We start from the raw sequence: 24,521 nt of genomic DNA on the forward strand, positions 1-24,521 counted from the left end.
TATGCGCACACAAATACGCATGCAAAGAACACCAGCATTGACTGTCAGACACAATCACCTCAAAGTATGCTTCATGTCCGTGCAGCAGGTAAGAGCAAGGAAGTGAGAGAGGAAAGAAAGAGTGAAAAAGACAGAAAGAGAGAGAGAGAGAGAGAGAGAGAGAGAGAGAGAGAGAGAGAGATGCCAAAGCAGTGATTTATGACCTGAAAAGACAGATTAACTCCACTGGCTGCCTAACTGGCCCTGAAACAAGCTGAATTACAGCCCAGACCAGAAGGAGAAGAGAGGTAGAGAAATAGAGGAAGAATGAAACTGAAAGGTCAGTTGCATGGCAGGATTGAGAGAGAGTGTAGACGACAAGATGGAGGAGCAGATTGGTATGGAGGAACTCAAAAATGAAAAGGTCAGAGGTAAAGAGGAAAAGATAGATTGAAGACTGCAGGGGGGACGCAGAGGCCGAGACGGGTGAGCATGGTCCAGAAAGAGACACCGGAACATGTGGATTTCGTATTTGGCCCTCAAGTTTGTGCAATCTGTTGAACCCTATCAAACCATATGTATCATATGGGATCCCATTTCCGTTGCAAGCTGTGAAAAAGCAGGGTTAGGGTCAACCCTATTTCACCTGCTTGGTGGCACGAGGTGAAAGGCCAACATACGGTGTGTGAGCAATTCACACAAATCATTTGAAGCTAAAGCCCCCCCTTATCCAACCCCAGCACAGCCTCCCAGTGAGCTGCGCCGAGGCAATTTTCTGTTCAGAGGACAGAGGAAAGCAAAGAAAAAAACAATTTCAGATGTCCGTAAAGGGAAAAGCTATGATGCTTCACTCATTTCACAACCAGTTTTAATCTGACTCATATAAGGAGGGGAGACTAAGCCTTAGCATTCCCTGCTAATGAAATGGAGTCACTGGCGGGCAACTGGGGAGTTCAATCATGTTTTGAAGTGGTCCAGACTTCTGCAATGTTAAATTATGGTCTTAAGGACCGGCCACACCAGCATTTAAAATGGCTAAATCGAGTAATTCTGAAGGATTCATCACAATCAGTGGATTTGCCCAAAAAGGCAGTAAATCCATAGTTGCAAACCCTCCTAACTTTCCTGGGAGACTCCCATTTTTAACAGCCCTCTCCCAGCGTCCTCCTGGCATCACATTTCTCCCATATTTCTCCCAATTTTGAGCTCCACGACACCCTACACTCTTAAGTCTACTGTTTCCACATGGACAACTGTGGCGACAAAATGCTTGTCACGTGACCCCAGAAAAGAGCTACTAGCTTCCGCCTTGCTAGCACCCACAGCTTCTTTATTATTATAAGCCCACATCAGAGAATTACTCTGTGGTCATTCTTACTTGTTGATAAGTAAAATAAAAACAATTTAATATATAATGCTGTTGCAGTGCACATTTGTATGTTGTTTTTTTTTCCTGAAAAAATGCACCCACTTCATCTATATCCCACATAATCATCAGTACAGACAGTACAAAAAGTCTGAAGGCACCAGGATGCATTAGACTGTAACAGTTTCAAATGCAGGTTAAATGATAAAAATTAATTCAGCCACTGAGAAAACATCAGTGTCTAAAGTCAAGAAAATGGTCTTGCCCACAAATTTGATTACATATTCTCACTCTCAACTATTTCTAGATATTTTGACTTTTGATGTGTACATATGATGCTCCATGTATCCTGGGTGCTTCTGTTGTTGCAGTCCTGGGATGCCATGTCAATTTACACCTGGTACATGCATTGTGTCTTTTCAAAATACATTTTGTTTTTGTCATTTGGCTGATAATGTCAGTCAAGTCAATTTGAGTCAAGTCAAGGTGGTGCAAGCACCATTCAAGAAACCATTTTGTTACTATTTTGCGAGTAGACCATGTGAAAGGAATTGATAATACTGACAAAGACCCCTGATGATACTAACTACAACATGCCATAATTAGTTGCTCTCTTAAAATGCTCCTCTATTGAATAAAATGACAAAAAAGCTTCCTCAATCACACATTTATCAGACTATTTAGTTGCCACATCTGCGCAGTAATCTACATCACTAAATCCGACACAAGTTGATGTCTACAGCGTCTGGGTTACAGCACAGGTTATTCTGTCAGCTGAGACAACCACAGGCAATCATGTTAAAGATTAAGAAAAGTACAAGCTTAAGCTCAGGCAGCTAGTAATCCTATGATGCACAGGGAATTCAATTAGACAGAAGGAGAGACATATGAGATCAGCTTTTTAGCTACTGAAAAAGAACCAGTTAAGATGTTTGAATTCCTGCTACACTCTCAGCATTGACATTGGGTCCTTGCTGTGTGAAGCCCCTACTAAGGTTAACACCAGTGACAGGATTCACAATACATCCACGATGAAATTCAGCTTCATACAGTGCTCTGAGGCTCAGGTTACCATTCTTTTGTCTTTCCATTGCAGAAAAAGATGGGACATTGGCCTCTTTTGCACATGCACTGCAAACCTAAAATTACCTGAATATTAGTATGTGAAAACAGAAGTGTCTGAATCAGTTGGATTGGACATTAAACAGACTTTAACCTGCAAAATCGTCAGTACAAAGTTTGTGTAATGTCCAGTTGAGCCCATATGAGAATAGAGCAGGTAATTGTCCAGAGAATTAGTAGTGTGCGATTTAGCATGTTGATGATGCTTCTATCACCGAAACTGTCACTGTCACCGAATCATCAGACAAAACAAAACAAAAACAAAAAACAAAACAAAACAACAGCAACAGATTCTGTTGTTTATGATCAAATTATGAACTGGCTACATGACTGCTATCTGTCCTGCTGAAACATTGTCATCCCAAATTGTCATATATAATCCCGCTTTGCAGTTGATTTTCACGTCTACATATAATGTTTTAACAAAACAAATCCAAGTGGCCCGATGACGCTGGACATGTTTAGACAACACAAGCACATGGCAACCAATGCTGCAATGCCAAAAAAAGCACATGCTGACATGAATGGCTAGGATTAGGTTACAAGGGCACAGATGGTTTGGTTTAAGCAAAAGGACACATGGTTAAGTGCAGAAGAAAAATAACACATTCAAACAAGAAGCAAACACTGGACTGCTAGGGCAAGTCCAGGGTTTGTTTGATTCACCCACTGCCTTTCCCATCTGCCCTTTAGGAGCCTTTGTGCTCCTTATATTATGTTGTTAATGACAGTGTTTGAACCTGACACTGTCCAGTGGTGTATCATGTTGACGTGACAGGTACCATCCGGCCGCGTTCTCAACTGATGCCAACCATCTGCATATCATGCTGCCGCAGTAGGTGCTATTTGACCATCTGCTGCTGTATAATAAGAACTGATGTCATCCAGCGGCATATCATGTGGACAACAAAGGTGGCTTTCGGCGTCGGGATCTTAAACTGAAAGCATACTCTACCCAGGTGTCATCCATCCCATAACCAAGTATTTCCAATACGTGGGAATGCTTCTGACAGACAGTCCCCTGTGTTGTGCAAATGGCAAACTCTGGACAGCCTTATTCTCCAGACATTCTCCTTTATATTGGTTGCAATGTGTGTTCTTGTTCAAAGTTTATACAAACCACTGAAGTCATGGTCTAAGGTGACTGTGTACAATACCATATGCATTAAAAGTCATGGAAGTAGCTGTGATACCACACTAAAAATACTGACGATAAGCTATAAATACAGTGCAAACAAAAATGTCTCAGTCTTTTCTCTCCTCCTTGGCCTTTTCCACTCCCACTCTCTCTTTCACATTAACTAAACTAGCATAAACAAATGATAGAGACAAGGCTATAAATACAAGCAGCTACCTCTCAGAAAACGTTCAATAAGAGCTGCTGACAAATGAAGTAGCTGTTCACCAATTGCCCCAGGTCCTGTTAATGTCTCTCAAGTTTATTAACTTACTGTTTTAATGGTTATCCTGCATCGTATTTCTGCATACACACACAAATACACATCCACTGACACGTCTTGTTCCATTAAGCGTGAGTGTGTTTATGTGTGCCTGTGTGTGAGTTATGCGACCGGTCGCTAATTGCAGACAAATCGCTTTGCCGCACACAATCATTCCTGTTTTTTTGATGTTTAATTTCACCAGTTGATTACCGGCGGAGTTTAGCGCCGCCATTCCTCTTCCTCCGCCACCGGGACGACTCATCCGTCTTCTCACACTCTCACTGTTGTGCATACATAATGAGCTCGCTCTGACGAACAGAGGGGTGGATTTCATAAATCATGCTCTTGTTTGTAACAGCTTTCCTCTCTCATTCCCTGTCTCTCTTTCCCTTTCAATTAAAGTAGCAGAGCCCATTTTAAATGTTGAGTGCCTAGAGACATACAGTCTAAGTAAATTATTTCCTGTATAGTTTTTCGATTTGCGGCAATTTTGCTGCCCTTCTCCCGATATCCTCCTCACTACACCTGCCAAATGACACTCCAAAACATTGGCTGGGCTTTTCTCCTCATTCTGAGTCTTTTATGTCTGTTGACTTTCCAATAATAAGTGCCATAAAGAGAGTGAAGTATAGACACAGCATAAGGACAGCAGTGGGCCAGGGATGAGGCTATAACATTGTTTATATCCACGCACATACCATGGTAGATATTTCTGTGTTGTTAAATGGTACCCAGCGGGCTTTTACTGTGTATTGGTTATGACAATGTGCATCTGCTAGGTGAACAGAAACTCACATTTCTGTCACGAGCACACACACGAAAGTGCTGCTGTCGCTGACGAAGGCAACTGTCTTGCACAAATATATTCACACACACAAATGCTATGCACGTAAATGAAAAATGCAAGCAAAGCTTAGCATTGGTGTAATACAGTTTTTATTACTCACTGCTCTCTGTGATCGGAAAATAAACCCTGCAACTAAATTGATTTATTTGTTTTTATCACTTGCTCTGTTGCTCATCCCCCTCCTCGTTGCAGATTGGATTCTCGTATAAACCCGAGAGATACACACTTTTACAACCCAATTTAAAGGCATGTTCAGAGAAACGGCAGGGTGTGCAGGGTGGGTCTGTTTGCTGGTGTGTTCTATTTAGGCTCAATTTTCCTTTGTAGCATGTTGTCTCTCTCTCTTCACCCCCTGTGACCTCTTTGAAAGTGCCTTCCTGGGTTAAAGAAAAGAGCTCTCTGGAGGTGTTAGCGCCTCTCCCTCACAGCCCGTCTGCTAACAGGTTCACTCTCATCAGCTAAATAAATAGCACCTTTCACTGTTCCTATTCAACGCACCCCCTGGCCAGTTATACTATAGTTATAGTTATACAGTGTGTTTGTGTGCATGTGTGTGTGTGACAATCCCTGTTGCGGCAGGCAGGAAATATTGAGAACTGGCGTCTGTGTTTGTGTGCAGGCATGCACCTTTTTTTCCTCACGTTCCAAATGATGTTGTAAGCTCGCCCTTGGCACGGAGGAAATTGGTGTTCGATCCTCAGCAAGGCTGGCGTGCCTTCAGGCTAGCTATTAGCCATGTGCTAAGCTAAAAACAATGCAAATACAGGCCCAGGGTCAAGCAGAGGATCATTAACAGGCACTCAGCCTCTTCAATTATACAACAGGTGATGCATGGCCGCATTGAGGGGATGCTTACACCAATTGTTCCTCAATAAAGCTCCAGTGACACACTCACTTACCTAGCGAGGGGTCATGGGAAGTGCACTACGCTGAGACTGTTTTGAGAGGGGTAACTGACGCTGCAGGCTGTGTTATTATAAGCTTGAATGCAGTGTATGATGTGTTGCCCCCGTTTGAGATATACTGATAAGATCTGGACAGGTGGCCGTTTCAAGAGATTTTGGAAACGGATGAGGGAGCTCTGCTCTGTTTGGAGCTCTTATAGGCTTAAATATATGGTGCTGCTTGAGATACAGGCATTTACTTTGATAATGGTTTTCTGGGAGGACACATGTCACTAGAGGGTAGGAGGAATAAAGCTACATTCAGCTTTAACTCCAGGGCCTCCATCCATCATGGCTGAGGTAGGTATTGACCACCTTCTCCAACTAAGAATTCCTTCTCCTGTCTTTCTTTCTATCTTTCTGTTGGTCCTTTCTGTCTCTTTCCAGCTTTTTCTCATCTTTATTTCCATCCTTTCCTTTCATTTCTCCTTCCACCTTTCTTTCTCTCTGTCTCTTTCATCTTTCCTTCTTACTGTCTCTTTCCTTCCATGTTTCTTTCCATAATTCTTTGTCATTCCTTCTATCTTTTCTCCCAACTTTGCTTGCTACTATTTTTGTCTCTCCCTCCATCTTTCCTTATGTCTTCCTTCCTTCCTTCCTTCCTTGTCTTTGTCTCATTTTTTCCTACCATCTTCCCTCCCGTCTTTCTTGCTTTCTAAATTCCCTCCACCCTCCCCTTTGTCCTTCTTTCTTTCCTTTTTCTCTTTTTCCCCTTTCCTTACATCTTCCCTTCATCTTTTATTTTTGTCTGTCCTTCCATCTCTCAGCCTTTCCTTCTTTCAATCTCTTTCCTTCCATTTTTATTTCTTTCCTTCTCCACTTTTGTCTTTCTTTCCTTCTTTTCTTCACCTGTCCTTCCATATTTCCTTCTGTCTTTCCTTTGTATTTCAATCTTTCTTTCTTTCTTTCTTCCTTAAATTGGGATTTTTACAACCACATAATCCAAACACACTCACACACTCACACACACTCACACATAGAGGTAAGGGAGGAGAAAGTGTCTGTGATAAATAAGTGTGTGCGCAGTGTCGATGCTGGTGACCACTGATGTTAATTCATCCAGACTGTGTGCATTGTGAACACTAATAGACTCTGGCTGTGAGTGTGTTTGTGCATGTACTGTAAGCTCAGTGAGCGACTGTGGCTCGCTGTGAATCTCAGAGTGCATTTTTACACACCAACATACCACCGCCGCCCTATTTTATCAACCCTGCTATGTTCTCTGGTGATGTGCATGTCTGCGTGTGTGCACAAGTGTAAAAAGTGTGAGTGAGTGCGCATGTGCGCCGTAGATCTGGTTGTTCAGTGATTCTCTTTTTGCTGACAGGAATGAACACGCTGTTGGGCTGGGAGTGCAGTGAGCTGAGACCGGGGAGGAAGAGTGGAAGGGAAGGAGAGAAAGAACGACAGGAGAGGAGAAGCACATCGGACACCACCTATTTATCACCCTGACTCCTTCCGTCCACTGCCAAGGAGAGAGAAAGAGAGAAAGAGAGAGAGAGAGAGATGGGGCAGATGAAGACAGCAAGGCTAGAGCAATAGAAATAGAAGAGAGAGTAAAAAAAAAAAAAAAACAAGGAATTGAATCAGTATGTGGGCACTAAGGTCTGCCTTAATGCTTGTTGTTCACCATGGTTCATGCTTCCCTCATAACCCTGACACCCACCCCCCGCTCTCCCTAAAGCCCTCACCCCCAGCTGATTTGGTACAGCAGCATTAGATGAACAGAATAAAAGGGGTGTTGGGGGGTGGGCGTGGATGGGGTGCTGGTAAGGGGCCCCCCAGCGGAGAAAGCTACTGTTACCAAGGAGAGAGTGAAGGAATGTGCATTTCAATAGAAAAAAAATCATCCAGTGGAACACACTATAAAGAGAGAGATTTCTACCTCCAATAAAAGCTTGATGATTAGCTGGTCGATATCCAGCAAAATGTTGCAACAAAATTATACATCTAACTTCCGTATCCAAACTCACTCTCCACACAATTTCTTGTGTGTACGTGTCTGAGAGTGTGTATGCGAGTGCCAGAGGGCATACACAATAAAGGTTTTTATGCTCACAAACCAATTTACGCCTTGAAATGAGATCTAAAGTACCGTCTCACCACGCTCTCATAATTAATTGAAAAGAACTAAAATAATGATATCTGGGGAGTTATATTGATAGCCATGGTTTATTTCTGACAGCTGGCTCCTACTGAGCCCTGAAACCCTTTTTATTATTAAGCCAGAAAGAACAAAAGATTTAAAATCTCCATGGCTGCTCAGCATGCCTTGACTTTTTTTTTCTGGTTTGAATATATTTGCTGCCATTGTCAGCATATGGATAATGAGAGAGGGAGAAGACAGGGAGGAATATGTCATGTTATTGTTGTAACAGAGCCATATTATCATATTTGTAAGGCTTTGGTTTGAAATTATTTGATCTTTGCTTGTTCTACTTGTTTAGTTATTTAGGGGAGGAGTGAGAGAGAGAGAGCATTTTGTTCTATGGGCATTTGGACTCAAGCAAAGGTCCCTACCACCAGTGGGGTGATAAATTGCATGGCTAAAAAGAAGGGACACCTGTCAGCTACCCCCTACCTACCAACACTACAACAGAGGAGACATACACATGTGTACCCACACTTACACACAAACACACGCAGTCACGCACACACAAATTCTGTACACAGAGTTCACATCACACAGCGCAACACTAGATTGATTGGAGGTAACCGTCACCTTGAACTGTCAATTCTTTCATCTAGAACATGTACTGAGCTGTCAGAGCGCAAATGAAGTGTGTGTTATAAGCTTAGCAGTGTGTGTGTGTGTGTGTGTGTGTGTGTGTGTGTGTGTGTGTGTGTATGCATGTGTGCACTGGCAAGCCTTAGTGTTTATGTGTTTATGTGTGTGAGAGTGTGTGTGTGTGTGTGTGTGTGTGTGTGTGTGTGATCCACTTTCCACTGAACTCGTCAGAAGTTGTGACAAGTAAGAAAAGAAAAGTGCCAAAACTCAGCAGCGTTTGGTGCCCCGTTAATCACATGATAATTCTTCTCTTCTCTTTGTGTGGCTGGCGCACGTGCACGCACGCACACACGCACACACACACACGCACACACACACACACACACACACACACACAAATATACAAATTCATAAGTAAAGTAATACTTCATTCACAAAATTACCATTTGAATATCAATTAGTCATGCACTGTTACGTTGACTTCATGAAGAAAAGTTGTTTTCTCACATGCCTCCATGGAAAACGGTGAACATATTGATTTAAGAATTGATTGGGGACCATGTTCTATATCAGAACATCTGTTTACAAACTCTCACACAACTTGTGCAGTATAATCCAAGTCTCATTTATCCAGTTGTATGCTCAGGACTTCCCAAACACATGCATGTTCAATACAAAGGTTTTTTTTAGCAGACTATAGCTTTGAGTTATGAGAGCACCAACACATTTCACTTTCAGCTCAGTGTTAACGTTTCACCATTGTTAAAATGCTGTCTCCAGTTAATCAGTAAATCACTATATACATTGTTTTCCATGGAGGCATGCAAGAAAAACAAAGTCTGGTAATACTTTCTATGAAGCCTATGCCTGTAATGCATTATGACGTATTATGAACATATTATAACATAATGCATTATAGATGGGCTTCATAGAAAGTGTTACCCATCATTTTGTCTTTCAATCCTGTCAACACACACACACACACACACACACACACACACACACACACACACACACAATCATTGCCCTCATGAACTGAGGCATTGATCTCAAGTAAAAGGCACTTAGTGTACATCTGTGCAAAAGTGCTGCAAGAGCCCACCTGACCTTAAGTATAAAGATCAAAGGTTCCCTGTACATTTTTCCATGTTTGGAAAACCTGACACTGCATCTGCTAAAAAATTATACTGATCCATTAAAGTTAGCATTTTTAACGGCAGACAAGTTTAAAATGTTGCTATGGGAAAGGCACAGGTTTAAATGAAAGAATTAATTATGGCTCAACTCCATTTAGCTTAATTTCTTTCATTGTGCTGGTATTGTTTACTGGGTCACTGGTATACTGGCGTGATTTACTGGGGCACTTGAATACAACAGAGCCATCAGTAAAGTTATCAGTTACATCTGATGTTTTCTTACGATGACTTTAACTTGCAAAAGTTATTTCTTTATTTTAAATTTCTTTTGCGTATGTGTGAACCAGAGCGGAATAAGTGAAATTTTGAGTTATATATGACAAACAAAAGCTCCTCATGAGCTATTTGTACTGCCAAAAGGGAACTTGTGAATTCCAAATCAATCCAGAGATACCAATAAAAAAAACAAAAGACTTAAAGGTCCAGTGTGGGGGATTTAAGGGCATCTATTGGCAGAAAGATAGACTATTCATAGCTATATTTTGATTGATTTGTTTCATTTTTTAAAATTGTTGCATTTTGTAACCTTAGAATGTGTAATTTACATCTACATATGGAGCAGGTCCTCTCTTACAGAGTCCTCCATGTTGTTCTACATAAACCCAGAATGGACAAACCAAACTTTGACTTTACACTGGGTAGTTCACGCTTTTGTTTGCTCACATCTCGCGCCGTTGTTCTCCTACATGTTGGACAAACAGGAGAAGATTCAGTTTTGGAACCTCACCTTTGGATGCCAGTAAATTGGAATTTTAATTATCACTAAACAAATTGTGTAATTGGGGCCAAATAGGGCTCCTACTCACTTAAGAGTACATTTTTCTATTAATTTTAAAATATTGTTTATTAAGTGCATCCTAATCCTACTTATGCCCCTCTGGTTCTCACCCCTTGTTTTGTATTCTAAATGTAAATAATTGTTAAGCACTTATAGTTATATTATTAAACTACAGGTGCGTGTTAATTTATGAAATGTATGACTTTAATTATCACACAAAAGTCTGATAAAAGATATTTATATCAGGTTGTCATTTAAAATTAAATGAGCAAAAGGTATTTCGTGAATTTAGGTTTCAGTAAAAGATGTGAACATCACAGTTAAAAAATGTGTTTGTTTACAGTGATGATCAATCAGGATTCATTTTTTATTCTGATGTAAATAAATCTCCACGAAAGCTCAAAGCAAGAGTGAGTGATAGACAAGCAGTTAGAGACTTTGACAGCACCTCAGGTGCTCTTCCAGGGATGTGGGTAAATTTTCTGGTTCAAAGCTTTGACTTGACAAAGAAGTAAAGCTCATTTGGGTGTGAAAACTCCCAAAAAGCCACAAAGTCAGCATTTAGAATATGTCTTTTTTTTTCTTCTTTTAACATCACAGCTTACATTTCTGAGCTCAAGAGCCGACAGAGTATTCATCAGTATTACTGAGCTGCCAAAGACAACAAATTAGAAACATCTTTTCGTAAAAAAAAATACATAAGTGCCACTCAAGCTAAGATTGGAATCCAAATGATGTGTTCTTAAAGAAAAGTGGATATTTTAGACAAACACAACTTTAGATGTGAGATGATGGTATCATAATTACTTGGAACAGAGCTGATTTTCTTCCTCGCTGTTTGTGTGTTAGTGGGGCATTTTGGCCTAATGAACTCAACTATAAACTAATTAACTTCCTGTACTAATTGGCCTGTGGGGGTGTGAACATGGGCATCATTAAATCATGTGCTTCTCAGCAGTGGAAAAAAGTCGAATCTCCTATTATTCGACCAAGCATCTCACGTTCAAACAAGTCATTGAAAAAGAACAAGAAAAAAACAAGTTAAGACTTGTCTGTGTTGTCACTAAGATACATAACCTTACTTTTAAGATTAAAAAGGTTATTTCTTTTGTGCATTAGCATTATTCAACGTAAATCGACAAAGCTGGTTTGCTATTCCACATCTATGAAAATACAGACCTGTGATTCATTTACATTTACATATTTTGCAGGTTTAAGACAGCAACAGATTGCAAACACACATCCCTATAAATGTACCTGTAGTTCATTTTATATCAGGTTTTTCCTATTTTCTTGGTGCCCCTTTTTACCTTCTCTGAGACTGAGGGTGATGCAGGGTAACATCATCAACTTCTTAACTTGACAAAATTTTAAAAAGACTTGCAACTCAACTTGGCATTTAAAGTCAATAACCTGTGATTTCACTTGGGCTAGAGCCTTTTGACTTACAAATACTTGGTACCTTCGCCCAAACCAAGCGATTAAGTACATTATTTAAAAAGTGTGCCATGAATCAATAAAACTATCTTCAGTTCCTGAATCAGCTAACATGAACGCTATTCCTAACAAGTTTACACCATGATAATCTAACGTGTTACTGAGTACCAATGGGAAAAATTATTCTGAAGATATTTTGTACAAAAACTACATGATGGTGAAGAGAGAAAGAATTTGTGTGGGTAAAAAAATATAAAAGGAGATACAACATCCAACAACCTTATTTTAACAAGTAAACACAAAATTTAAAAAGCATCAGTATTTTTAACTACTCTGTTGTCAAAATGACACATTTGCTTAAAAGCACATTGGGACTTGTTTAGGAGTAAAACTCAAAGTTTATAGGACTTGGGACATGTCCAACTTGACTTGAGTACAAAGTCCTGATCTTACCTCTGTCATCAAACTTCATGGTGAAATCATTGTTTCATATCTCTATTTTTGTCTTATATTATGGTATACATGTTTTAATTGTTGATTGCTTTCAACCGGTGACTCATTTCATTATTGCAGTGTTTGGTACGCAGGAGATACTGTTTGACTCAGCAGCACTTAATTAGCTAAATATTGTTTTGCTAATTTGCAAAAATACAAAGCTAAGCAGACATTTTTCTGGATACAGAAACATCTTGCAGTTGTTACTTGTTGCGTTCCCCTTCCTCTCTTTATGAGCTCTAAAAGTCATTAGATAAATGAACAGCTGAAATCACCTCAATTAATCAGGGATGTTGGCCACAAGTATCACTGCAGCCACTTTCTGATATTTCCTATATTTCATTTCAATACAGCCTTTTTTATAGTCATATTTTACACTACAAATATGGCAATCAGCAGAACCCTGTTTGCACAAAGTAACTGGAGCTGAGTTATGCAGAAAACCTCAGCAAACATTTTGCTATAACTATTAGTGCTAGATGTGAAATGTGCATGTGTATGTACTTGGAAATGTTCAGCATATATTAAAAGCTGGAAGCTGCATAATGATACTAAATGTAGTTAAATTATGCATGTAAATGTTGAAAATGATTTGCTGGTTGTTTTACAAAATCTGATGTTTGAAGAAACCTTGGTTCGTTGGTATTCCTTGTATTTTTATAACCCTTAAACATTCTATATTATTTATAATCTCAACATAAGTATATGAAAAGCCTTCCAAGAATTCAACACCACAGCTTATTATCCATGAGAGATGATTTCCATTCATTTACATAGTGTGCAGGAATCCCCATGGATTTCTTATTAAACATTTCCACATGGTCCACTCCGTTTTATCCTGCAAATCCATGGTGCAGGATTACTATGGGTGAGGGGCTAAAAATAATGAATTTGAAAGTATTTAAGCACATTTAAAGGAGAATGCCAAAATGCAAAAACAGAAAAGAATTCGTGACAGTTTTCATTAGATGAATGTTCAAGCACAATCAGTGTACAGACCTTCAGCAATTACAACACACTGCATTTATGCAACACTGGGCCTCAAGAAGTGACTTCAGAGATTTCAGAAAATAATAGGTATTTGATGGGCATTTGTTTATGGTTTTACCTTTCAGAGGCAAATGTAGGAAAAATGAAAAGAATGATGATTACAATTATTGCCATTGCTTTGGCTGAAAAGACAATGTTGGAACAATCTCTTGAAATCCACAAATGTAAAGAAAACAATTTTAAAAATATATGCCCTTGTGGTGTTCAGCTTTCCCCCCTAGCAGCTGGGTTTCAAAATTGCTGTTGCAAGACTACACATGTTTAATGGCATTATCAGCGGGAGGCGGCTGACAAATTAAGTGTCCTCTGACTGACGCACACAGACTGCTGCGTGATGGCCATGATATTGCCAGCGCAGAGGAAAACAATTAAATGAAATGCATTTGAAGAAGATGCTTAAACCACATGTTAATCATGCGTCACAGATTTCGCATATGTTGAGTACTGTTATTATGATCATTCAACTGAGTTATGCTCATGTACTGTAAAACCCTGAGGCAACACAGCTCAGTTCAAGGAATTTGGACCTCGCTCATCTGTCGATTACCGTTTTTCTCTATTCCTCTATTCAGTGGGGGAAGAAGTACTCATATATTTTACTTAAATAAACCTAGCAATACCACAGCACAGAAATATTTTGTTGCAAGTAAAAGTCCTGCATTCAAAATCTTACTGAAGCAGAAGCCCCAAAGTATTAGTATCAACATCTACTTAAAATGCCAAAAGTGAAAGTGCAAAATGGCCAGAAAATTGTTTGTTTTATTATCAGATTCTGATTGATGTAAGCATCGCTCTTATGTTAGTAAAAGTGGCACTAAATTAAATTAGGTCTACTGGATAGCATAATCCATAAAATAGGGGAGATAGGGGTTGGTTGGCACACTTTTCAATCTTTGCCATATTTCTCTGGCATAATTAGGGGGGTAAGAAGTAAAATATTTATCTCTTTAACTTTAAGTAGCACAAAATGGAGATACTTATAAAGTACAAGAACCTCAAAATTGTAGTTAAGTAGATGTACTAAGTTCTATTCCACCACTGCCTCCATCCAAGGTACTTCCAAACAGGAAAAGTGGGGCCCTACTGTGTAATGGGAATTTAGAGCCGACAAAATATAAAACAGACCAGGAAATTCCCTCCATATTGGATGATTCTGCATGTTTATGTCTGATTTCAATGTTCAGGAATAATAAAGAAAATAGCCTAACCCTAACCATATTTTATTTGCACTCACAGCAATCTCTCCCTAGTCTTAACAATGCCAGAGTTGCCATGTGCAGTTATTATTCATAATCTACATTCTTGTGTATTCTCGGAAATAGTTGATGGTATGCTGTACAGTTCAGGCCATCACAATGATTAAGCGACTTTGCACAGAAACAATAAAAGCAGTGCTATGAAGCAAAATGTATAGTGAGTAAAATTCATTTTATGTTATGTTAATGTTAATATAAAACAAAGCATGCAAAAATAAACTATTTTTTTAGTTATTTTATGAGCTTGTTTGGGGAGATGTACATAAAAATAAAACTTAAACTCTATTAAATGCTGTGTAATATATTTTCTCTCACATTGTTCAAACTGGATGCTCCAAGCATCACTATAACAGATACTGTTACCACTTTTAAGGATTTTTATACAGATTTTCACATTTTTTTGTTTTAGTCTTAAGTTATTCTCCTTTTAGTCTCTATGTGATTTCCTCTAACTTTTACAATACAAACATCATTCTTACCTTTAAAACTTTTTGCTTTAATAGCTTTAGTATTCATTTTTGCATACTCTCTTCTGAAAAAGAGTAGGGGACATGTCCCTTGTGCCTCCCCTCTAATGTAAGCCACTCAGTGCAACCTAAATATTCTCTACTTTGCAAGGTGGCAAAAATTTTAAAGTACAATAGAAGTGGTACAACAAACACAAAATGGTGTCACTAGCTATTGAATTATGAACATCAGTTCCTCATACTGTAGCTCATTTATAGTCATGAAGTATTACCCTTTTTTTCTGAGTGTGAAGTGTATATAGGCACCCTGCTGTATGTGTTTAAAATAGCTGGAAATCTGTGCTTGTGTTCTCCTTCATCATTGCTCCTCTTATCCTTCAGCCAACAGTCAGGCCTGACTGAGTGATGATTCAAGTGAAGAATATAATGGAATTCCCTGCTGGGGATCAATAAAGTTATCTTATCTTATCTTATCTTTGCACGACTTCTATACCCTCATATGGCACACTAGACACATGTTTCATAGGCAGTGGTAAAAATAGCCTTCTATGGGAAAACCAAACAGACACAGGAAGACTCAGAAAGCATGCTGGAAGACAGACAGTATGACAGGCACAGCTTTCACACTTTATCAAAGCAATATTGTGGTGCTTTTTGTCCAAAATGACCTTCATCTGGTATGTCTTGATACAAGCTAAAAGTCTGACAATGTAATTAAAAATTTGTTTTGATTAAATGTGCAGAAGCAGTTTTCCTTTTAAAGTTCAATATGGCCACATTTTAATAAAGTGTCATGGTTTGTCAGTTGTCATTGTGATGCAGTTATTTTAATCTGATTCCATTTAGATCTAAAAAAAATAAAATAAAAATGTAATTTTATAAAGTCAATGGCAATGAGAAGGGGAAAAAAAGCAGCACACACTGCAAAAAACCACAGTGTTTGGTACATTAGTGAAAGGCTTTGAGGCATGTTTGTATGATAAATGTTAATAGCAGTGTTAGCATACAGCAGCTTGTCATTATTAAACAGCTTTGATTACCAGAAAAGCAAATGACATGCAAATACAAAACAAATGTGGCTTTTATTAGATCATACCGTCACTGAGATCTGTCTCGTGTTGTCACTGTGGGTGTTAGCATGATGCTCCTTCATCCTCCTCTGCTTCCTCTCACAGTCTCGCACACTATTTCTTTGCCTCACTCAGTGTTAACTGGCAACCCTGTAAGGCAAACACAAAGGGTTTAAAAGTTGCTGAATCATTAGCAATATAATAATATTACACTGGATGCTCTAAGACCTTTTGACCTAGGAGGAAAAGAAGCCGGGGGCAAATTGAAGCTGAGAAAAACATTAGTTTTATATGTTGGTTGTCTTGGCAACAGAGAGGACATTACAGGAAAAAAAAACAGTTTCACTAGTGAGTGGCACTTTTTTAAATTGTATATTTTAAAAAAGTTCATTCTAGTCTGCAAAACACACACAAGATTGTACCTGCAAACATGGAGACGCCCACTCGTGCACAATGTGTAAAAAAAACCCAAAAAATATTCATACTGAATCTGCAAACACGAGGTGACTTCCTTTTGCAATCTTGTGAGTTTTGAGGGGAACTTTTCTTATCAAACAATTCTCCCTCCCTTCCTCCAGCCCCAACCTATCTCTCTCCCTTCCCCCGTGTATCTGCCTCTCCCCTTGTCTATCTCTTTCACGCAATAAGTTTCTCGATTTTCATTTTGTCTTGACCCATTTTAAAGAGATAACTGTCGAGTAGGCAAGATAAAAGTGCCTTGTGCATATGCAAGAACAAATGTGTGTGTGCTTGTGTATTTGTGGATGCGAAAATGGGTGTGAGTGCAGTGCAGAGATAGATATTCTTGTCATTGGGAGTTGAATTATCTTGATTAATAATTCAGGTGATAACATCCCCAGTTTTTTTTCTTCCTCCTCTCTTTTGCACTGTATATTCCTTTTCATTTATTATTTTATCTCCTCATTTTTGATGATTTTTTTTAGAAGATGCTATCATAAAACTGAAGCATATACTGTATCATGAGCAATGATAATGCCTCCTGCTGAATGCAAAGTATAACAGACAGTGGGAAAAAATCTACAGGTCATCTTCCCTGCTTCTTATTCTAGATGTTTAACACTGTTCAGCAGAAAGATACAATAGATGCAGCTGTGTTTTAGCTAATTTTACAAAGTTTGAGCAAAGTGCTCAAAATGGCAATAAAGTCACAAGACAGTGCTGAAACGTTTATGTGCTGGTATCTGTGATTACGGGGGAATGAAGTGTACGCTGCCTCCTCATGAATATTATATGAAGCGAATGACAGATAGATGGGATCAATATGCCAGCAGTATTAAATGACTTTAATGTCTCGTAATAACTGCTGATCTTGGCTTAGCCTCTCACAAATGAGAATATATATATATGTCAATATAGATATAAATATATATAAATTGAGTTACTGAATGATTTCTTAATTTGTGACATGATTCACACATGTGCCCAATCCTCATGGTTTTGTTGTAGTCTATTCTCATTCCAGCCTGACAAATATCATCCCTTTGTCAGTGTTGTCATGCTCAGACACCTTTTTTTCTAATCCTAACCATGTGCTTTTGTTGCACAAAATAAAGTTTATTCATTAGTTTTAATGGATTTGATTCATTTTCATGGTATGTAGCTGGCTTTGTTTTGTGCTTGCAACTTATACCTCACGCCTGGAGTGACATGCTGTATAAATAGTTTTGCTTGTATGTAACAAGCAGAAACTTTACACTTCCTGTGAAAAGGGAAGTGTAGTTTGAAAAGACACAATGCACGTAACAAGCATAAACAATGTAAACAATTTGTCCTGTAATGTCAACAACAGACAGGAGAGCACCAAGTGCATCATATTTAGATCTAAATGTCCACTGACAAAGCAGCAATATCTGGCACGTTGGGATGAGAATCTGTTGGTTGGTCATGTTTCAAGGTTCAGAAGTGGATTCGAATTCAGTACACCACATTTGGAGGTTTGAATCGACCAAAGGCAAGCTTCTGTGACGTAAAGCTGAACAAAAAAGACAAAAAATGAGCAGGCATCAAAACTAAGGAGCAGGCTGAAGTGAGACAAAGTGGGCTACCAACAAAAAACACAAAATCAGACAAGGAACAAACTGGGAATTGAGGGAACCCAACAGGGAGCGCAGCAGAAACCAACACAGATGGACTGACAAGGAACAAAGGGAAACACAGGTGTATGTACATACAGAACTAATCAGAAGAACAAGACACAGCTGGAGCAGGCAGGCACTGTCTGGCATAAGCAGGGAAACACAAGAATAGGCTGACAGACAACAAGGGTGTGGTAGGTAACAACAGTCGGGTGGAGCAAACAGGTCTAACACAAGACAGGTGTGCAGGAAAAACTCTGGAACAGGGACAGATTAACAAGACTGATAGACAGCAGGTGTGAAAGGAAACAGGCTGGACACAGACAAACATAGAGAAAACAAGACATGAAGTACAACAAAATGAAATGGGAAACACTTATTAACTGAATGAGTAACTATGAAAAAACAAAACTAGAAAACAAAACCTCATGATAACTGATTAGGTTCTTGACTAACAAAAGGTCTTTACAGTCTCTAGACCTGGAGCAGCACTGTAACAAGTTTAAAAGACACCATTACAATATTGTTGCAGTTAGCAATCTAAAATACATGTTTTCTTACTGCTCAGTGCCCCGTAAAAATACGCCTTACATTCCACACCCACTGAAAGATGTCTGCCACAATAAAAAAGATTCATATATATCAGCCAACCAAAGAAATTTAACAAGTGGAGGTAATTTTTACTAAAAAGTAAACCCCTATGCTTTCGTAGGGAGGACAGTAAAACAAAAAAATGAACCTCATTTTTAGTTTTTTCTGTTACATAACTAACAGCGTCTCTCCTCCTCAGAAGTGGCATTAACTGCCGGTCTCTAAAGGCGCTGACAGACCAATCCGACAGTCAATGTTGAGACTAGTCTTAGCGGCCCTTCAGCCCTTGATGACTTTTCTCGGCATGCTGAATCAGCGTTGGAGACTTCTGAGTCTGTCGGCTAGAGAAATCACTCTGATGGTGGCTCGGCTCAGCACACGAGGAAAGAAACAGAAGTGAGGAATGTAAACAAAGAGCTTAAATCAAGAGAAAGTGAGATTGAATCAAACTTGTTATATTAGCTACGATTATTGTTTGTCACTGAGCTGTTCGGCAGTAACATTTTCTGATGGTTTGTTTTGCTGCTCGCTGCCGTACGGTATGTATGCTTTTTTTCTTTCAACATTGTGTTGCTAACTGGCTAACTTGCACAAGACAGTCTTCAGGTTTCCCTTTTTTAGATGATGATTACAGACTGCTGCCATATTGGTAGCAGCATGCACATTATCAGTGCAGAACGTGCATGCTGGTTGGCTGTCAGTTATAGTCTTTGCAGTGAAACAGACAACATTAGGTGAAGCAGCATTTGGCTTTTGTCACCAGTAGTACTTTGATGTCGCTAAGGTGTGTCTGGGTCTTAAGGATGGCAGTTATGTTCCTGAGAATAAATGTTCACATAGGGATCTTAGTCTTTATTGAAATTATACTTCACATATGTTTCTACGCTGTTGCTATTTTTTATGAGACAGTGAGTTCATAATTTTAGTTTAAACTACATATAAACCCACCATTTTTGTCTATACATAAAAAACACTTTGTTCCTAATTTCCTAGTATATGACTAACCTGTTATATAATCTGTTTATTATATTTACAATTTTATACTAATGCCTTCTTGTTTTTGTTTTTTCCCATATCATGCATTTTATAATGTAATATTCAGCATCTGTATATATTTTTGTCTTCATTCCATAGATATTTTTAGGGTGAGTTGCAAGTTGAGATCTGAAGTATGTTCACAAACAAATCCAGGCCTGACGTTCCCTCTCAAAGCTGGCATGAAACCTCCAGTTGTCTATTTATGGGAGTAAGAGAGAGCACTGTTTTCCTCTTTTCCCTCCATGTCTACCCTGCAACCCTTCCCAAGTGTCATGTTGTCATGCCAACATCTTTTCTAAACCAGGAGACAGGAAATGATTGCACCCCAACAGCATTTTCTCTCTCACACACATACTTGCAGACACGCACACACCTGTATACGCTGAGGAAGTGAAAGCAAACACCCACACCCTCCCACTCAATCACACATACTTACAAAGACACAAGCACTTGCATATACACACAAATGAGAGCAATTCTTGAGCATATATTTAATAAATTATTTAACGAATACATAAACATGTTTGAAATGCAACATCACAAAACACCCAATTTCTTATTTAGGCTTGAAGGTTTATTCTTGACTTTGGAAACAGCAAAAACTAACTAACAACAACTAAAAAAAGCCCTCTGTAAATGCAAGGTTCAACTTTTGTGTTGTTTCTGATGCACTTCCATGACAGGTGAAGAGTTCAGCCACTGAGGATGACCATGATTTCTGGTTGAAAGTCTCAGAAACCCAACAAGTAAGTTGTGTTGAGCAATTGCTGTTTTTTTTTTTGTTTTACATTACTAATTTACATTTGTTGATCTACAATATACAGAATGAATAACTAACTAAATTCAGCACTTAAAGAGGCAATCATCTCAACATTTGTTAAATAATAATGTCTGATTAATGAATAATTCAGCAGCTACCTTATTCTAACATTGCTGTACTCGACTGTGTCTTTCCCCATATACATATGCATTGCTTTGCTCCCAGTTGCATTTACTGATGCAGAAATGTCCTGAGTTCATAACATTATGCATTCAAATCATGCATTCATTTATTTGTTTAGTTCTTGCTATTTATATCAAGTCAAAATGGCAATCTAGGTTTTAGACCTCTGAATCACTGCCAACTCTTAAGGTTGTTACTCTTGTGAATGTCTGTTGCCCCATGTGGAGAAGCGAGTAAGCTGATGAAAGTTACCCTAATGCAGCCAATAAATAATGAATATTAATTGATTGAGTTATAACAAAATAGCCATTCTTAGTATCATCTAAAATAAATAAATAATCTGCATTTTGATTGTTTTTTCTTTTTTGCTTCTGATTCACCCATCATTCACACATGGTTACCACCAAACTACCATGCACGGTGCTAGCTGATCCATCAGGAGCAATTTGGCTTCCAGTGTCTAAAGGACATTTCTTTACAGGGGACTGAACAATGTTTGGACAACCCACTCTTACTGCTGAGCCATAGCTGACCCATAGAGACACTGAAGATACTCTGCCATAGTTTCACACAAACTTCAAACTTCACACCACTGCTGCACTACTTCACACTTGCTGATCAGTGGGCGGATGTGGCTCAGGAGGTAGAACGGTCATCCACTGATCAGGGGGCCGGTGGCTCTATCCCAGGCCCCCTACAGTCTACATGTCAAAGTGTCCTTGGGCAAGATACTGAACCCCAAATTGCTCAGATTGTGAGAGTGTGTGTAAACGGTTGTAGCTCTTGATGAGCAGGTGGCACCTTGCATGGTTGCCTCTGCGTGGGTGAATGCTGGCTTGTGTTGTAAAGCACTTTGAGTGGTTGCTAAGAATGGAAAAGCATGAGATAAACGCATTCTATTCATCCATGGTTTGCAGTGCTGGACATTGCAAATTTAGCCTGACTGACAATTTTAACCCAAATTAAACCAAGAGAATCATACCCCTAAAACCAATGAGCCACACTGATGATAGTTCAGCCAAATTAGACCTCTTGGTGAGAATTTAGTCTTGTCCAGTGTGTAGGATTTCTGAGAATATTTGTTGGCAGAAAAGGAACATAATAAAATAAGTATGTTTCCATTTGTGTATAATCACCTGAAAATATTAAACATTGTATTTCCGATACCTAAAATAGAGACACTCAAGACAAACCAAACATTGGCTCCAGTAAGGGCTGCTTGCATTTCGTTTACAGTAACTGTAGTTAGCAGCCCCTCCATGATGGCAGCATCGGAAAAATGGCTCCCAGTAAAAACATCCTGATTGGCTGGGTCTTAAACCATCAGAGAAAAAAGGAGAGCAAGCATTCACAGGAGCTAGGCTGATGACCCATTGCAGACATGCCAAAAAGCATAGGAGAAAACTGAACTTCAACATAAAAGTGCCTTATGCATGTTTTTACCAGTTTTAATTACTGGTCCATATGTTTTGGAGAGGAAGACACCTCTGTGGATACTTGAATGAACAAAGAATTCTAATATGGGAAAGTTTCAGCTGGTTGATTGGTTGAAATCGTCACTGCTAGACGCCACAAATCTCCCTATATCTTACACACTGTTCTTTTAACAACCTTTCGTTATTAAAACAGCACAGGGGACAGCTTGTGGTCTCACTTAATTTTTTTAGAGTAGAGTAAAGCCAAATTGTTTATGTTACTGGTGAGACAATGAAGGATAGCATAGGGCAGGATTTTACTAATCTGGAAAGTGACCAAGGTGGCATCTTTTGTCACAACGATGGCAAGTTAACCAGTAGAAATGCAGCACTCTTTTTGCAAATGAATCCACAAGGAGCTCTTTCATGTATTTGATTGGCCAATGCAGCCCCTTGCAGGATGGTGTTGGATTGCAGCGGAATTTGAACCTGTTATTCCACAGCCCCAACAGATCTAAATGTGACAGTTAAATAGACTTTAATGTTTAACATTACAACTGACACGTAGCACAGAGGGAGTACTGAGTCACACAGTCTTAAAAATAGACACAGGTTCAAAAGTTTGACATAAAGTTTGATCTTATGAGGTGAGGTACGGTGAAATGCAATGCCTGTGTAACATGATGAGACAGACAAGTGAAGTGAGCCTTCAATGGCAGATCAAGGTTGTGCCGAAAAACCCACACTAGACTTTATTTGATATAGGTGGGAAATGGGAATTTGATATTGATTTGACTTGGGAGAAGAATAGGATATGGTGGCACACAAGAGGCAGCGAAACTGAACTGGACAGATGCTTGTCATATGTCTAAAAAGGAAGCACACTGATAGTAGAACTGGATGATTTGACACGGCAGATATTTGTGTATAAAAAGCTTTTAAAATAAGAGTAAAAGCTGAGTGTAATCAGAAGTCCTGGTCCTCCACAGAGTTCTCTCTGGTTACTTTGAATAGGAAAATGAGCAAAGGGAGTCCTAACAGATACTATTCCTCCAAAAGAAAATCATGAAGATGGGAATGAGGTTAAAGAAAAAAATCCAACAAAACAACACATTCTCACCCCTGACTCACCAAATACTGATGCCTAGTATGTGGCTCTACATGTCAAACTGTGACACTTGAGGTACCCATCTAGTGTCGATTTTGGATGCTTAGGGATGGTGTGTCAATTTATGCTTGTTACATGCAGTGTCTTTTCAAAATTAATTTCCATTTTAACAGGAAACGTTGGCTCGTTTAATGCATACAGTCTCTTCAAAATAAACTCTGTGTGTAGCATAGTAGGCTATGCTACACACAGTCAGAGGGTCCCTGACCAAGCATCAGAATTTGACGATTTGTGAGTGAGACCGAGTTTAAATAAATCACAATTTTACTTTGGTGATGAATTTTAAACTTTGGACAAATGGTTGTTTCTTAAGACGATTAAACATTCTGAGTAACACAGTTATTTTTCTTTTGCTATTTGCCCATGCAGAATCTATTGCCTGTAGGAGGCGACATTGATGTGTCTACACATTAATTTCTTCTGCTACAGGTAGCCTGTTGACATGTCTCAGCCTAACCCAACAAAAACTGAACAACTCCCTAATTTAAAAGAAGAAAGCACTGCTGAACATGAACAAGTGGGTTCATGTTGTTAGTGACTTACAAGACTGTTCCATTAGAACATCTGAAAAAGTATGTAAGCATGTTGGGGCACTGGCAGGAGTCTTAACTTGTACCTCTGCTCTCATTTACCCCTTTTCAGCTCCATTTTTCTGCCTTTTTCTGTCAAATGTCTTGGATTCAGCAGTAAACACAAAACAAGGCATTTAGGTTTACACTGAATCCATGTTTTAATAATCATGGATATTAGTAGAAAACTGCCTCCTGAACGTTTTTCAGTGTGTCCTGTGGTGCAACACTGTTAACTTTTTTTTTTCTTTATACAGTGGTTTTTGCAACAAACTGTTGTTAGACAGGGATTAATAAAACCAATATATTAAATGACAATATGCTGGAAACAGGAGCATTTTTATGTGTACATGTAGGTGTGTGTGTGTGTGTGTGTGTGTGTGTGTGCGCATGTGTGTGTGTGTGTGTGTGTGTGTGTGTGTGTGTGTGTGTGTGTGTGTGTGTGAGTTTATATGCAGTACTGTAGTAAAATGCTCGGACTCTTCATCTTCCATGACTTATAGTGTATCAGGCTCAGGTCCATT

At 39.0% G+C, this 24,521-nt stretch overlaps 1 protein-coding gene across 3 annotated transcripts in view; it reads right to left on the bottom strand.

The window, feature by feature from the left end:
• The window catches only part of ndst3 (N-deacetylase/N-sulfotransferase (heparan glucosaminyl) 3), a 111,426-nt gene that overhangs the window by 67,772 nt on the left and 19,133 nt on the right, over positions 1-24,521 (bottom strand). For all 3 annotated transcript variants that reach the window (XM_088075984.1, XM_088075986.1, XM_088075985.1), the window contains one exon: positions 16,204-16,327. The gene's annotated coding sequence lies outside the window, so the exon portion shown is untranslated. The remainder of the gene's footprint in view (positions 1-16,203; positions 16,328-24,521) is intronic.

This window comes from Plectropomus leopardus, chromosome 3 (genome assembly GCF_026936395.1).
Source record: "Plectropomus leopardus strain MGB_pleo_1.0 chromosome 3, ASM2693639v1, whole genome shotgun sequence".
Taxonomy (NCBI): domain Eukaryota; kingdom Metazoa; phylum Chordata; class Actinopteri; order Perciformes; family Serranidae; genus Plectropomus; species Plectropomus leopardus.